Source organism: Podarcis tiliguerta, assembly GCF_965153285.1.
Source record: "Podarcis tiliguerta genome assembly, chromosome: 3".
NCBI lineage: Eukaryota > Metazoa > Chordata > Lepidosauria > Squamata > Lacertidae > Podarcis > Podarcis tiliguerta.
In genome coordinates this window covers 49,860,615-49,876,212 of record NC_139536.1, presented here as the reverse complement: position 1 = coordinate 49,876,212, position 15,598 = coordinate 49,860,615, and positions in this window count along the sequence as shown.

Below are 15,598 nucleotides of genomic sequence, written 5' to 3'. Positions count from 1 at the left end.
AAGCGAACAGGGACTTTCCTGCAAATTCAGGAAGCTGCCTCATTAGTGCCTCAGTTTAACCCTTGCCGCTGCTGCACTCTGTTCTCAATGGAGACCTCTGCGAAGCAGCAAATTTGGCACTTGATGAGAAGCGAGCCGGCGCCTATCAGTGGGGCTCCTCTGTGGTCCCGCCAAAGCAACTTGTCAGAAGGACAGCCAACTGCTTCCTCAGAAGGACAGCCAATTGCTTCCTTTGCCTTTGTTCGGGGATAATGCCATACATACTGAGCTCACCGGTTTCATCAGAGCTGGTGGAACAGCTCACCAAGGCAATCTAGCACTTGTTGTATAGAGAAAAGATGGGAAATTGAGTCCTTTGCAATTGACAGTGCAGGGTGGCCCTTAAAAAATCTGAATTAATGTTGAGTTAAGTGGGCCTTTTGTGAAACACTGTAAAGTAGGTAGCATGTTAAATGGGATTGTGAAGGATGAAATGCAATAGTTAAAAACCTGAAGTAGCTACACTGCTGAGGTTTAATGAAACTGCATAATGGGATACTTTGCTACACACACAAATACTACAGAAGCCAATTACAGAAGGCTGTCTTCTACTGAGCCGCAGGAAAGAATTTTGGGCTGAAAATGGCAGAGTCAACTATTAAACATAGTATCTGCTCTGCTGTGGAAATTGAGAATTGTGCACCAAGACTAGGTACTGGGTTTTGTACAGTAAGGGGATGGCTAACCTGTTCATTGCATCATTGTGATCTCTCTGTGAGCCACATGGTATTTATTTATTGAATTTATTTAAATGACAAAAAGTGGGTGGGACATTTCTTACAGTTTAATCAAAATAGATTGATATCAACTTAAAATGGACTGAATAGAAAATCAAATGAAATTGTAATTATAACACCTGCGTACATTTACCTAGTGATGCCTCTTTAGGTTGCTGTGAAATATTCTTTTCAAATATTAGAAAGTAAGATGTGGGTTGGCTAGTTGCAAGCTAGCACAGTTTCCCTTGAGATGTCGGAAAGCACTTCTAGGATTTTCATGACTCAGAGCCTCTGCTATTTTATATCTCCTCATCTGTAATTCAAACATGAAACCTGTTTTGTCTTGAGTGCACATACAACTTAAAAATCACTTTCTTCTGCTTTCTGCCCTATAAGAACATTTGCAAGTGCTCCAAAAATTGCACGAGAGAGGCTCGACGGCACTTTTAATACCATGTGTGAGAGCACCCTTTCCCCTTTTTATTCCTAAATCATTTCTGAAATGGGTTTAAATACTTTCTGAAAATGTGTCCCTTAGGTACTTAGGAGGATTCACTTATGAGGAGAGATTAAAAGGCTTAAATATATATAATTCATCCAAGCTCTGACTAAGGGGAGACATAAGTATCCATAAATATTTGACGGCTATAAACACCAAGGAAGACCATGAATTATTTACACTGGTACAAGAGAAGTATCAAGGAGTAACGGGGTGGAATTTAAGGGAGCGGGGAGGAATTAAGTCTGCCTTTTGACAGGGAGATTCTTCAAAAATTTTTAGTGTGAAATAATTTACATCTTGAAAGTGAGACATTTTAGCCTGCTCTTCCATAAATGGCATAAAAATCCCAATCCACTTGCAGGGCCAATAAAAGACATCGTGCCGTTAGAAAGCTGTTTTTTGTTGCATCAATTGTTTTAAATTTGTTGTTAGCCACCCTGAGCCTGGTTTTCTGAACCAGAAAGGGCGGGGTATAAATAAAAATTTATTATTTATTATTATTATTGTTTTTCAGGACAATCACTGTAATGTATGGGGGGATTTTGAATATGTACCATCTTCTGTTATATGTAAGTCCCCATAGCAATAGGCCAGCCAATACCAACTTACAAGCAGTTGCCTTTGCCCACATTCCTGGGATCTCTGCTGACACATTGAAATGAGCATAGCTGTCAACTTACAGATTTGAAAATAAGGGATCAGCAGCCAAAATAAGGGACCTGCAGCCTCACCTGTTCCAGGCACTCCAGTCTTCCTGTCCTCCTGCAGTCTGGTCAAACTCATGCTGGTAGCTTCGAGAACACTGTCCAACCAACTTGGAGGTTCAACTGAATAGAATCTGAATCACATGCACCACAAGGCCTATGCAGCCTCAACTTAAGATGGCTCCCCGGCCTGGCTTTGCACTGCAAAGTTTGCAGCAGCATGTGCAACATAATGGCGTCCAGCATTCAGAAACCTCCTCAGCTTGCATTAACTAGCCACACACACACAGCCTCCCCTCCTCGCCACGAGATCGCCAGTCACCCACCATTTTAGTCAACCAGCTCCTTTCTTTTCCCCCATAAGTCAATCGAAGGAGCCTCCAAAACAAATTCAAAGCCGCCCCCCACGAGATCTCCTTTCCTTTCCCCCCACCATGTGCCCCGCTCCAGACAGACCTTTTTGCCGGCAAGGGTGTGGGCCGTCGATGATGTATCCATCCGATTCTGATCCGAGCACTCAGCACAGGCATGTTCAACTTCTGAGCCCCTCTGAGCCAAAGGCAGAAAGCCCAGCCAGCAGCCAAACGAAGCCTCAAGGAAAACCACTGTCACCCCTCCGCTGGGAAGCGCTGAGCAAAGGTAAGTCCCCAGGCAACGCAGCCGATTTGATCAGCACAAGGCATGCAAGCTCCACCCTCCAGTCGTTCTTAGACTTCTTATTGGTTGAGCAACACAGCCAAGCAACACAGTTGGAGCCTCCCTTCTCCCTGGCCGGCAGGGAGGGAGGGAGAGGAGCTGCTTCCTTTGAAATTTAAGGGGCATCATTTAAGGGACATTTAAGGGACATCCATCAATAAGGGACAGCAACGGGACGTGGCACTGGAATAAGGGACTGTCCCTTCAAATAAGGGACGCTTGACAGCTATGGAAACGAGTCACTGTTACCAACAACCAAAGAGCCCTACTGATTGTTACAGGGGAGAGATGGCACTAGATCCAACAGGCAGGCAACTTTCCCACCTGCCTGCTCCCCCGCCGCCTCCCATATGTTCACACATAGCCAGTGTGGCATAGCAGCTAGAATGTAGGTCTAGGACCTGGGAGATCAGGGTTCAAATCCCCAATCAGCCCTGATGCTCACTGGGTGACCATGGGCCAGTCACTGTCTCTCAGCCTAACCTACCTCAGTAGGAAAAAATGAGGAATGGCAAGTGGCACATTAGTGTCGGTGGCTGTGCCACAGAAAAAGTGGGTGTAAAACACCAGGGCAGCCTCATTGGCACCAAGAGATGTTCTCCCTGAGCAATACTCAGCCCACGCAGATAAGTCGTCTCGCCACAGGAGCTCAGACAATGAAAAACCCTTGTTCCGTAACAGTTGGGCAGAGATTTCTTCAGAAGGGCGTAGGCATAAATTCCCCCCAGCGTAATTCATGTGAGTGAAGCAAGATGAAGGCAAAGATTCAACAAGGGCGAGTTAGACAAATCTGGCTCAAAAAAGAAGAGCTTCTCTCAGACATAATGACAACGGTTTTCCCAGAAAGTGCAAGGTACAGTAAATTTTAATAGTAACTGCCCTCAGAGGTGCACTGCAGTAATGAGGCCAGTATGAAAGGAGTGCCATTAATTATGTAATCAGCATTAGGAGAGATTAACAAGAAAAGATAGGGCATTAGAGACTGAGCATGTACATCAGAGAAATGCCATTTATAGGTCCTTACCATGGGCTGGCAAGCAAAATTGTGCCGCTTTATCAGTTGGCTTATGTTTGCTCCACTGTAGTTAAGGGACAGCCCATCTTGTTAGAAATTGATGAAATTATCACCTTAGAAGATGGTGCAGCATTATGGGAAATGGGCTAGAAGCAAAAAGGCTTCAATGAAGTGGATAAAACTGGGGGGGGGGGTGGAATCTACACATTTTAACACACATGTTAAAAACGTTGTGAAAATTCTTTTTAAAAAAAATTCTTTTGAAAAATGCATTGAATTTGCTATCACTCACTTTCGCCATATAGTGTCACAATTGTATATTGCACTTTACAACCCATTCAAAACATTTTATTTGCAGCTGTATATGTGTGTACAGTCGTACCCTGGAAGTCGAATGGAATCCGTTCCGGAAATTCGTTTGACTTCCAAAATGTTCAAAAACCAAATTACTGCAGGAGCTTCCTGCAGCCAATCAGAAGCCACGGAAGCCCCGTCGGATGTTTGGGTTCCAAAAGAATGTTTGCAAACAATCACTTCCGGGTGTGCGGCGTTTGGGAACCAAAATGTCTGAGTTCCAGGGCTTTTGAGATCCAAGGTACGACTGTATGACCTTTTTCACTCATTTCAAATAGAAGCCATCTTCTGATACAGGGCTTACTAGCTCGTGAACCACTCCACCCAATTAATCTAATCCTTGCGAGCCCCCCCCCCCCCCCCAATTTTGGAAATGGAAAAAAATTAAATAAAGTAGAAAATAAAATAAAGTAGACACAGTGCTGGGGTAGGCCGAGAGATGTAAACCTGAGGGAGATGTGTATCACCCCCTTCCCAGTCTTCAGACCAATCATTTCATGATTGGGAAAGGGAGATACTCCCTCTTCTCAGCTGAACTACTTGGATCAGCTGAGGAGGGGCTGTGTGAATTTAGTTCTTGGTGGGGGGTTAGCTATCCCTGTTTTCCTGCCACATTAACTGCAGCTATTCCACTTCACTACAGGCCTAAACATTATCCTAGTTGAGGTAGAGTTCAATCAGATTGGGATGCAGGCAGCACAGAGAGGAGATCAGGAAAGGCCAAGGAGCAGACAGGAGGAATTTCTCTCATTCCTTTTGTCATACTTGATCACAGTCCGGCTCCCCCCGCCCCATTTTTTGTTTTCTTTCTTATAGAGGCTAGATAAAGTACAATAAAAAGATAAATCCAATACAAATCCAGTTAGAAAGATATACTGCAGGCAGCAAGCAAGAAAATATACTTGAGTCAATAATTCCTAATAATGGACATTGCCAGAAGGACTGTCATTTACAGTAGAACAAGACTAGATTTCTACTCCTATATTAGTGAACCACTATTTTCACTCCTAAGCAGGGATAGCACCAACTTTTGGAATTTGGTTGGTTCAGGAACAAACTCCATATCTGTATTTTTCCCCCATCAGGCAAACAATAGAAAGGGAAGAGTCAGGAACAGAACCCCCACACAAAATGGTCTCTGCCTAAATAATCTTCCTTAGTGGGTCGTGCAAACCACTATTCAGGATAATATTTATGGGGTAGGGGCAGTGGCGGAGGAACACTCTCCAGTACCTGGGGTGGAGCAGCCTGTACGGTGTGTGCATATGCGGCATCCCATATGGAGTGTACACGCACAGCGACCGTACGGACTGCCACACATGCACACTCCATATGGGCCGCCACTTGCACGGCGACTGTACAGATGCCTGTATGGACGGCGTGCGAGAGCGGCAGCCTGTATGGACGCTGCGTGCCATCGGCCGCTCTACAGCTGGGGGGAGAAAGGGGTCATCTTGTCACACACATACACACACACACCCCAGAGTGGCACTCAGGGTGGCCTGCCTCCTCTACCCCCCACTTCGTATGCCCCTAAGTAGGGGCAACTGGCAATGTGTTTGTGGAAAGGAGTTGGAAGGTGTCTTGCCTTAGTGCCCTCCTAAAGCTGGAGCAGACACTGCTCAGAAGCAAGATTCATTGCATTGTTGTTTAGTCATTTAGTTGTGTCCGACTCTTTGTGACCCCATGGACCAGAGCATGCCAGCATAAGGACTGCTAAATAGAAGACCTTGGCAGAATCTGGAGCAGGGCCTCTTCAGAAGGAAGGGCTCACAAGAAGAGATTCCCTGAGGTGATCAAGATCCAAGGCATTTTTAGCAATAAATAAATACATAAAAAGGACTGGCCCTTTGAAAAAAGATAGAAAAGAATCCTGTTGTAGGCAGCCAGTTGCACACTCTTTTATGAACGTGGTCCATACGCTTCTATTCGATACTTGTGACTGAAAAAAATTGTGACCTTCTGCAGTTTTTAAGGGGTCAAACAAGCAGAAAACTCTACTTGAGGGGAAAACACATTTAGGTTCCCCAGACTCTGAAAAATATCTAAACTCAGGCATGCTATCCCATTATATACTTGTATTTTGTGCTAACTTACCTCCAGTAGGTGACTTTGCCATATTGATGGAGTGCAAGGAGTGTGAAATCTGTGATCAATGTGCCCAGAAAGCATTCAAGCAACCAAAATATTTCTCTTTTCTTCTTCTTCTTCTTCCTTTGTACCTACTTTGGGGTAAATTGCCAGTAGTTCCACACAGCACACTGGAGTTGTGAATGTCAGGGGAAAAAATGTTCCCCTAGTGTGTTCTGTTAGCCAGCCCTGGCTGTTTCGCTGCATTGAGGCAGCACAATAAAGAACCGAGAGAGACATCCCCAAAGAAGCGGCCTTTGATTGTCTCAGTCCCTGAACCTAAACGCTGGTCATTCTTTTCTCCGGATTGCATTTAAAACTCCAGTCAATCAGTGGGCACTGACTAATGCACCTTGACATCACAGAATGCATTTCCTTCCATCTTATTCACATTTCTGTTAACGGACAAGGAAGTGCTGACTTGGTAGAATCAAGGCAGCAATTTGTAAATGACAGATGAAAATGGAATGAAAATCCCAGCCCAGTACAGAGGGCAATCATTTCTGTGCTTTTCTTTGCTATTTGTATGACTATTATACACAGGCACACACAGGTGGGGAAGGAACTTGGCAAACTCCATTTCCAAATTGGATTCGCCTAATCCATATTGCCCAGACCAACGTGCAGATTAGAAGTGGGTCCACTTTGGAATCTGCACTCCTCCCAGATTCCACCACAAGGTGATTGGAGGGTGATAGCAGTTGCTTGGAGAAGTGGCTAGCATGTGGGGCTCTTTGACAGTGGAAAGGCCCCCTCAGGAGGCTGTGGGCTCTTCTTCGTTGGAGGTCGGATGGCCACCCACCATGGATGGTTTAGCTGAGATTCCTTGCATCACATATCCTTGGGATCCCTTCCAACTTGACAATTCTATGATTTTATGTAGTGCAAAGAATGCCACCGTTTCCCTAGGAGTGATGGGAACTGATGACACACGGTCAGAGCCAACACAAGATATTTTGGCACCTGAGGTGAACCACAAAATGGTGCCTCTCAAGGAAGAAGAGGGGTGAGTGCATATCTATATCAGAAAGAAGGGAAGAATAGTGATCTGCATTGGGATCTGCTGCCCCTGCGGATCTTGCCGCCTGAGACAGCTGCTTCACCCAGCCTCATATGTGGGCTACCCTGCATGCTGTTACATTCAGGAAGATTGTATTGGGTGGGTATGTAATGGCTGCCCAGTGGCTCTCTACAGATTGACATGTTTTCCTCTGTGCAATCTGATTGAGAATGATGGCATGTCACAATCGCTCCAAGGAGAAATTGCAGCACTAATTTCAATGTACATGGCAGCTGGAGCCCCATATGCTAACCGCTGCTCTGTGCAGGTAGTACTGTTTCTTGGAAGTAGGAATGGGGGAGAAATTTGATTCAGATCATATTTTGATTCACGCTTTCCAAAACAATTCACAAATGGAAACACAGCCATCCTTCCCTAATGCTCACTTCCTCCAATTTTGCAATGCATTTTTCCAGCCAACTAATGTGTACAAAAATGCATAGAACTGGGGTGCAGTGTGCAGAATATATCAGTGATATATAACTGGGTTATATTGGGGGATGTTGCTTTTCAAAAATGTGTAGCTGGGGGAAAATCCCTTACCAATATATATATATATATATATATTGGGAGAAATAAGTGCAGAATGCTGATGAATCCTCATGAGGACTTTAAGAATGGGAATAGGAGAAACCAAAATGGACAGATTTGCCCATGTCTGCTTGAAAAAAAGAAAGATGAGAAGCCGCTTTCAGACCACCTCCTAAGTATATTGAAAACATTTTTCATGCTATTTTATTTTTGTAAGGATTTTCCAGGATTTCTATTTTACAAAAAATCTGCATGAAAGTGGGATGAAACAGATCTATGCCATGTGGCACATTAAAAAATGAGACTTGGGCTGAACTGTCTATCAGCAAACACACCCCTAATAAAAAATAAACTGCATTCCAAGCATACCAGTTCCAAAACTCTTCCCGTATCACATGCCATCCCCTTGAAAGCTCATAATTGTCCTGCTGGGTTTATTCTTAGCATCTGATTTAGACATTAAAAAGCAAACAAACTGAAGTTTGCAGCTAGAGAGGAGCCAAACAGGCAGTCAAATATTTGAAATTAGACCAACACCTGTTGTTTTGCTGAAACTTTCCAGGCTTCCAAATGCTCTGAAGCGCCACCTCTACAAATTTTCTTTAAAGAATGCATGTGACTTCTCAGTGTCACTTAAGTTACAGCACACATATCAAAATAAGCATGCAAACTGGCAAAGTTGAAATACATTTTCTTAAAAAACCAAAACCGTGATCAGTCTCTGTTTTGAGTTATTCATGCTGCAATCCTATGCACATGTACCTGAGTGAGCTTACTGTTGAGGAGACACATGTAGGACCTCATGGCACAGTACGAATTACTTCAAGAATGCACGGCAACTTGTTGAACATGTTTGGGGGGGACGTTTTTCAGCTCCAAGCTAAATTCCCACATATCTCATGGTATTAAAAATGTCCCCAAACAAAGCCATGTGTGTTCTGTTACGAGAAGGACACTAAATTCTGCTTCTCTGGATCAGTTTCTTTTTGAAAAAGTCATGAGGCATTTTTAAAATCCAAGTATAGTAACATTGGCTGGGATAAGAAAACACCCCTGTGGTAAAATTCAATAAATTTCTTGAGATCTTTTTTGTCCGGTTGCTTTTATTTATTTTTAAAGAAGAAATCTCTAGTTAGCATTCAACTAAGGTTTCTCAGAGCAGGCCTAACTTAGTCATTGTCATTAATTTCTCCGAGTAAAATTTAGTTGACCACTCTCTGTCTATAAAGTTGCATCACAAAACCAGCTTTATTGCCCTAATATGTTACATTGGCTGGGACTCAGTTGGCTTTATTGGGATATTTTGTTGCTGTTGTTGTTCGAGGCACTTTCTGAGCTTGGGAAGAACACCAGAAATGATGAATGACTAATTTTTGAGGACATTGTTTATTACTGGTGACAGAGTTCTGCAATGGAGAGCACACCAAGAAGGTAGTTTTACCTCCAGAGCTCTGCATTAGAATCTGACTCAGTATAAGGTAGCTTCCTATGTTCCTAAGTTCAGTATTGTCCATACTGCTGCATTCCAGAGTGTTCATAGCCCTAGTTGGAGATGCTGGGGGTTGAATTGGGGACCTACTGCCTGCAAAGCCAGGTGTTCTTCCACTGACTCAACTGTGTCCCCTCTGAACAGCCGCAATGTGTACTCAGAAGGACTTACAAGCTAGCAACAAATAAGTGCAGGGTTATCTTCAGGAACCAAAAGTCACCACTCTTTCCCTGGTGCCTGGTTTATTACCATGGGGTCCTGACTCTTTCTCCGCTGCTGGTAATGCTGGTTGTACAAGAACCCATTCATAAAACCCATGGTTTTATAAGTAAGTAAGTAAATAAGTAAGTGACGCAGACAATCCCATTCCTGCAATGAATTATTTCCTGACTCTCGAGCCACTCTCCATTCATTCTATGCCTGCACCACTGTTGTCTCTTTCTAATTGCCTAGAGAATCACATCATCTGCCCCTTACACTTATTACAGACCACCCACAGGTTTTTAGATAGCATCTTACCCAAAAATCATTATGCAGCTTCACAAAGTGCACTTATATGGAATCATGTGGAGTTGAACGAAGTCATTTTCTTAAACAGTGGTGTATAAAATTGTGTGTGTATAACAAGATAGTGGTATCGTGAGGGGGAGGGGGACTTGTACTGAGGTTCAGGTGCAGATGGCAAGCTGAATTTATAATTAAGCGAAAACAAGGCTCATTGCTGATGTCCCTTCTCCACTTCACCTGAATCATAAAAACAACAGTTTGATCATAAAAAATCCTAAAGAAACAAGCTCCCGATATGTTGTTACATCCTAGAATGGAATTAGGGATTGCATCCCATGAAATGTCATCCCATTCATGCATGGTCACCTGCTTATCTAATGGAACTCCTTCTTCCTCTCATCTTACATGCAACTCCGATTTGCTCCAGAAGTTGGGGGACTCACCAGAACGTGTGGAGGGAGGGAAAGAGTGCTATTGTGCTGGCACCAGGGGGCCAACTTTGTTGGCTAGAACCCCTAGAATGAGACTTTGCTGATGAAAGGGTGGGATGCTGAAGCACAAGCCTGATTGGTGGCTGGGGTCATCATGGGGGAGGTCACGCACATGATGTCTCCAAGAGCATAAAGCTGAAAGAGGAAGTTGAAAGAGTGATGCTCTCTCCTACTTCCTCTTTCAGTTCTGTGTGCTTTTCAATGCTCAGATTAATTCTACTGGATCCTACTTTTACCCATAACGCTTGAAAAAGTGCTTTCTCTCTGTCTTGGGGTGGGGCCGATCCAGGTGTGCAGGGGTGGGGAGTCACCACTGCACTCCAATGTGCTCATGGACTCCTGTTTCACATTGATTTGTCAGCCAAAGAACCTCATACATATCTCTTTGTTGCAGAGGAGTGTGATAACATTCTAGAATGCTCTTGGTTTATACAGGGCACATTGAAAGCAGGTACTGAGACAAGATCCCAAACTCAAGAAAGAGGGAGAAATACCTACTTAGGGGATGAAGGAAAAGTACAATATAATATTACATTCCACCAATTTCTTGTGAACAAGAGTTCACTTTGGACACAGGCAATGGCAGGATTTTCTGGCATCATTCCCTACTGTATTTGAAGAAGAGGAGGAGGAGGAGGAGGAGGAGTTTGGATTTGATATCCCGCTTTATCACTACCGGAAGGAGTCTCAAAGCGGCTAACAATCTCCTTTCCCTTCCTCCCCTACAACAAACACTCTGTGAGGTGAGTGAGGCTGAGAGACTTCAGAGAAGTGTAACTAGCCCAAGGTCACCCAGCAGCTGCATGTGGAGGAGCGGAGACACGAACCCGGTTCACCAGATTACAAGTCCACCGTTCTTAACCACTACACCACACTGGCTCTGACATTTGTTTTGCTATTAAGTGATGGAGATAGTAATCAAGCCAAAAGACATTTCATAGGATTTAGCGACATATTCCAACATGTTGTTGTTGTTGTTTAGTCGTTTAGTCGTGTCCAACTCTTCATGACCCCATGGATCAGAGCATGCCAGGCACTTCTGTCTTCCACTGCCTCCCGCAGTTTGGTCAAACTCATGCTGGCAGCTTCGAGAATACTGTCCAACCATCTCGTCCTCTGTCGTCCCCTTCTCCTTGGGCCCTCCATCTTTCCCAACATCAGTATTGGAGCCTCAGCTTCACGATCTGTCCTTCCAGTGAGCATTCAGGGCTGATTTCCTTAAGAATGGATGTGTTTGATCTTCTTGCAGTCCATGAGACTCTCAAGAATCTCCTCCAGCACCATAATTCAAAAGCATCAATTCTTCAGCAATCAGCCTTCTTTATGGTCCAGCTCTGACTTCCATACATCACTACTGGGAAAACCATGGCTTTAACTATACGGACCTTTGTTGGCAAGGTGATGTCTCTATTCCAACATAGCATTTTTTAAAATGTGAATGTCAAAACATATATGCCCCAGAATTTGATTCTTACAGTTAGATATCATGAAATATATTCACTAACATAGATTGAAAACTGGTCTGATGAGTAAAAACTGGGTTCGGGGAAGTAACTATTACAGGCTCTGAAGACTCAGACAATTTCAGAGCCGGCTCAACAAATATGTATTTTGGCTACTGATGCCCATGCACTTCAAAGCCTGTTTGTGAACTGCTGATTCCACTTGTCCCACCAGACTTCATCCTAGTTCTGCCCCCTCCAAATTCTGGTACTACTCAAAACATGCTGATAAAATGTCCAACATACTGGCTCTCATACAAAAATTCTGCCAACTGGCTCAGAGGCAAAAACAAACAAATTCAGGCTGGGCCATTTATATTTGGTTTGGTTGGAAACCTTACCTGAAAAACAGCATATTTCTCTCCCACTTGCCTTCACATGTGGATGAGGATTTCCATAGTTCCCTGAAAAAAACAGGGTGCTAGGAAAGAATTTCCTCTCCTATCTTCTCTCCTATTTGCTGCCAATATATAGTGCTGTGCATTACACACCTCTGAACAGTGCTCATCTTTCCCTGTGTCATGTGAGATATGCATAGTCAAATGCTTTGTCAGCAAAAGTAGTAAACTGTTGTAGGTGGTCTGCTTAAAATGTGGTGCCGTTTCATTTGACGTTTCCTGGATGACATCATTCCATTTCATTTGCAATTAATGTTCTGGTTTTAAAAAACGAAGTCTCAGTAGCAACTTCCAATATTTATTTGCTGGAAAGGAACAGTGGGAAATTTGGCAGTGCTCTGAGAAATACTGGCCATGCTCTTAAATAAATCTAATCTAATTGGCTTGATTGGAATCCCTGGACCACCCTGCCATGTAGACTTAGTTTTGTAGCCTGCAAATTGGAATCCCTTGCAAAGAGGAAGAGAGGAAGGTGCAAATCCTTCAATCATTTGCTTAGATAAGCAGCAGCAGATTGCATCTCCCAGACGATAGCATGCCTGCCTTGTTTTTAAAGGCTGGCTTTTGCTACTGCATGAGATGGAAGAGAAGAGGATGTGATGATCTGGCTGGAGGCATTCGACTGATGGAGGCCAACAGATGCCTCCAGGGGTTGCTTCTGGGATACTTTAAGCCGCCACACTTGCTTCATCTCCAAAACAGATGTCATCTCTGCTACCCCAAGGCAACCTTGGAGCTCATTGTCTGTGCAAACCCCACAGCACCTCCTGGCCCACACATTTGTTCCAGGAAGCACTGCTGGCATTGCTTAGCTCAGACCAAAGACATGCAAACAGCCCCACTGCGGGGGCCCATCATCATGCTGAAACAGAGGATGTTAAGGGAGATTGGATCACCCTTCTGTGACTACCGACACCCACCCCCTCTCTTCCTGGTACACTCGCACAGGGAAAGAAATCATCTGCTCTCGTTTGCACAGATGCTGCTGCCTCTGCTGAATTGAATTGGATGCACAGCCATGGTACAGCAAGAGAAAATGTCCCTTAGATCTAAATGCAAAGGCTTGCTGATGTCAGAGGAAAGGGTAGGCTCCGACTGACTTTCAAAGGCTTGGAATCAGGCACTTTAGTGTTGCTTTTCATCCCCCAGGGATCTGATGCTTGGAATCCTTAATTCCTCTAACTTATGGAAATAATTTTTATGACAAGTCGGTATGCAATGTCAGGTACACAGTTTTTGAACCCGTGGCCCTCCATTTCCTTTAGGAATAAACTTTCCACTGACACAGCCTGGGTAATTAGAATGCTATTTTCCCTGGTGTGGTATTAGGTTTCTCTCTGCTGCGCTCTCTCCCTCTCATCTCCGCCTACTGGATTTAATGTATTTCCAGGTCAGTTCCCAAATAGCTTCGGCTCTTTCTACTCCACTTCTTTGGGAAATTCAGCAAATACGACACAGTCATCTTGCTTGTTGCTGTGTTATAACTTCCTCAGTCAGTTGCTTGTGTACGAAAGACAAATAGGAAGTGGGTGCTTCGCTTTCATGCTCAGATCACATCTCAAAAATCCTTTTGGCTTTAGAAGTACCTTTTCATTCACGCGCGGAGGAAGCAAGGGAGTGGAGGCAAGCAGACTCTCTCCTGCCTCACATGCTTTTCAAGGCATGGAGACTTCTGTCAAGAGTCAGGTACCACAATGTTTCCAAATCTGTTCTGCAAAGCCTCCCATTGTATTCTGGAGGCTGCAGATTTATTTCCTTGTGTGTGTTTGTAGATGCTATCCTACTGAAATTCATGGTAAAAAAAACACCCCACATCCTATTGTTTTTAACTGATCTGAGCTGCACCTATAGCATATAAACATTCACTGATTCAGTTTAGCCTCATCATTTGGACATGATCGCTGGTGCATTCAGACATAGGGAAGACTGTATTAGTTTTCCGGATTATAATGCTAGAGCTTCTATCCCATTTTCTAATGGTCCTTTTACACTGCCATACCTGTTGTGTTGTGGAACTGTGGATTTTTTATTGATACACCTGTATGTTGCACTAAATATCATTCACACCAGTGGGCATGTGTGACACAACAATGTTGCTACTCCCCCACCTTTTCCACACATGGGTGCCTCTGTTCTCCCATGATTCTCCCATGAAAACAGCAGGGAGAACTGTATTTCACAAAGTTCCCCTATCTAATGTCGCCAGCTATTTACTAGCTCTGCTCCTGTGTCTTTTCACAACTGCAGGATGCTCTGAAATTATGCAGGCAAAACATTTCCTACCATATTGATAAAGAGAAATGAAAATTTCCCCCTTAACTTCTGTGTAACAGGTTAAAGGCACAAGAGCAAGGCCAGTAAAAAGAAAGGAAGGAAGGAAGGGGGCTGCACCCTCAGCATGTGCCCAGAAAGCCCATTTTCTTCTTTGGCAAATGGGTAGAATCAAGGATAGCTAAAAACTGCACAAACTGCATAGGCTTGCACTTCGATGTGGGTCAGTCTGGTATATACAAGTGTATGACCTCACTTTTAGAATTATAGGTCTGGAAGGGATATGTATTATTTATTGATTTATTTGTTGCCGAATACAGAAATCTCTAGGTGACTTGCATACACAATTGAAAAACAATCATCAGGTTTAGCAAAGAGGGAAGGGGGAGAACATTCTCTCTCTGTTTCATCTGGCACCCTCTTAGCATTGGGAACCTGAATGTATTAACCTAAATCCATGCCAAAAACATTGTCCCTTTACCACTTCATAAGACGAGCCCTACCAGGTCAGACTAAAGGCCTCTCCGCACCATGGCCCACCAGCTGGTATTGACATGCTGCCTTTGATACTGAAGTTAAATATATAGCTATCATGATGGTAGCTTTACCTTCCATGAATTTGTCTAATCCCCTTTCAAAGCCATCCAAATGGCTGGCTATCACTTAATCTTGTGGCAATGAATTTCATAGTTTAACTATCTTCCACCAACGCTGAAGACTTTCAGAATGCTAAATGGCCACAAACGTTTCCCAGCAAGCCTTTGCTGGCAGCAGAAGAAATTTTAGCAGCTGTCCAACCTTTTGTAAGGAACTCCCCTTCTGCCTTTTGATGTTCTGCTGAAGCTGTCAGTTCAACTCCTTATCTTTAATCAGCAATTAGGGGAGATTAAAGGAGCTGGTTGAAAATGACAACAGAAAACAAGCAAATAAACAAAAAAAAAGGTGGTTGATGGATGGGGAAAACAAAGACTCAAAAGATGAAGGTCATCACAGCAAGGCGGAGCAAGAGTAATCAATGATTTCTGGCTCTAGAGTGATGCAAGTCAAACTCCATCAGGCAGACTGATGGCCATCACTCAGGCACCACCTTCTCATGCCAGGCAATGTCACCCTGTATCTAATTCCATCCTTGGGGCTGGGTTGGAGCAAGCAGACAACAGAGACAGCAGCCACTGAAGCAGGAGAGGCAA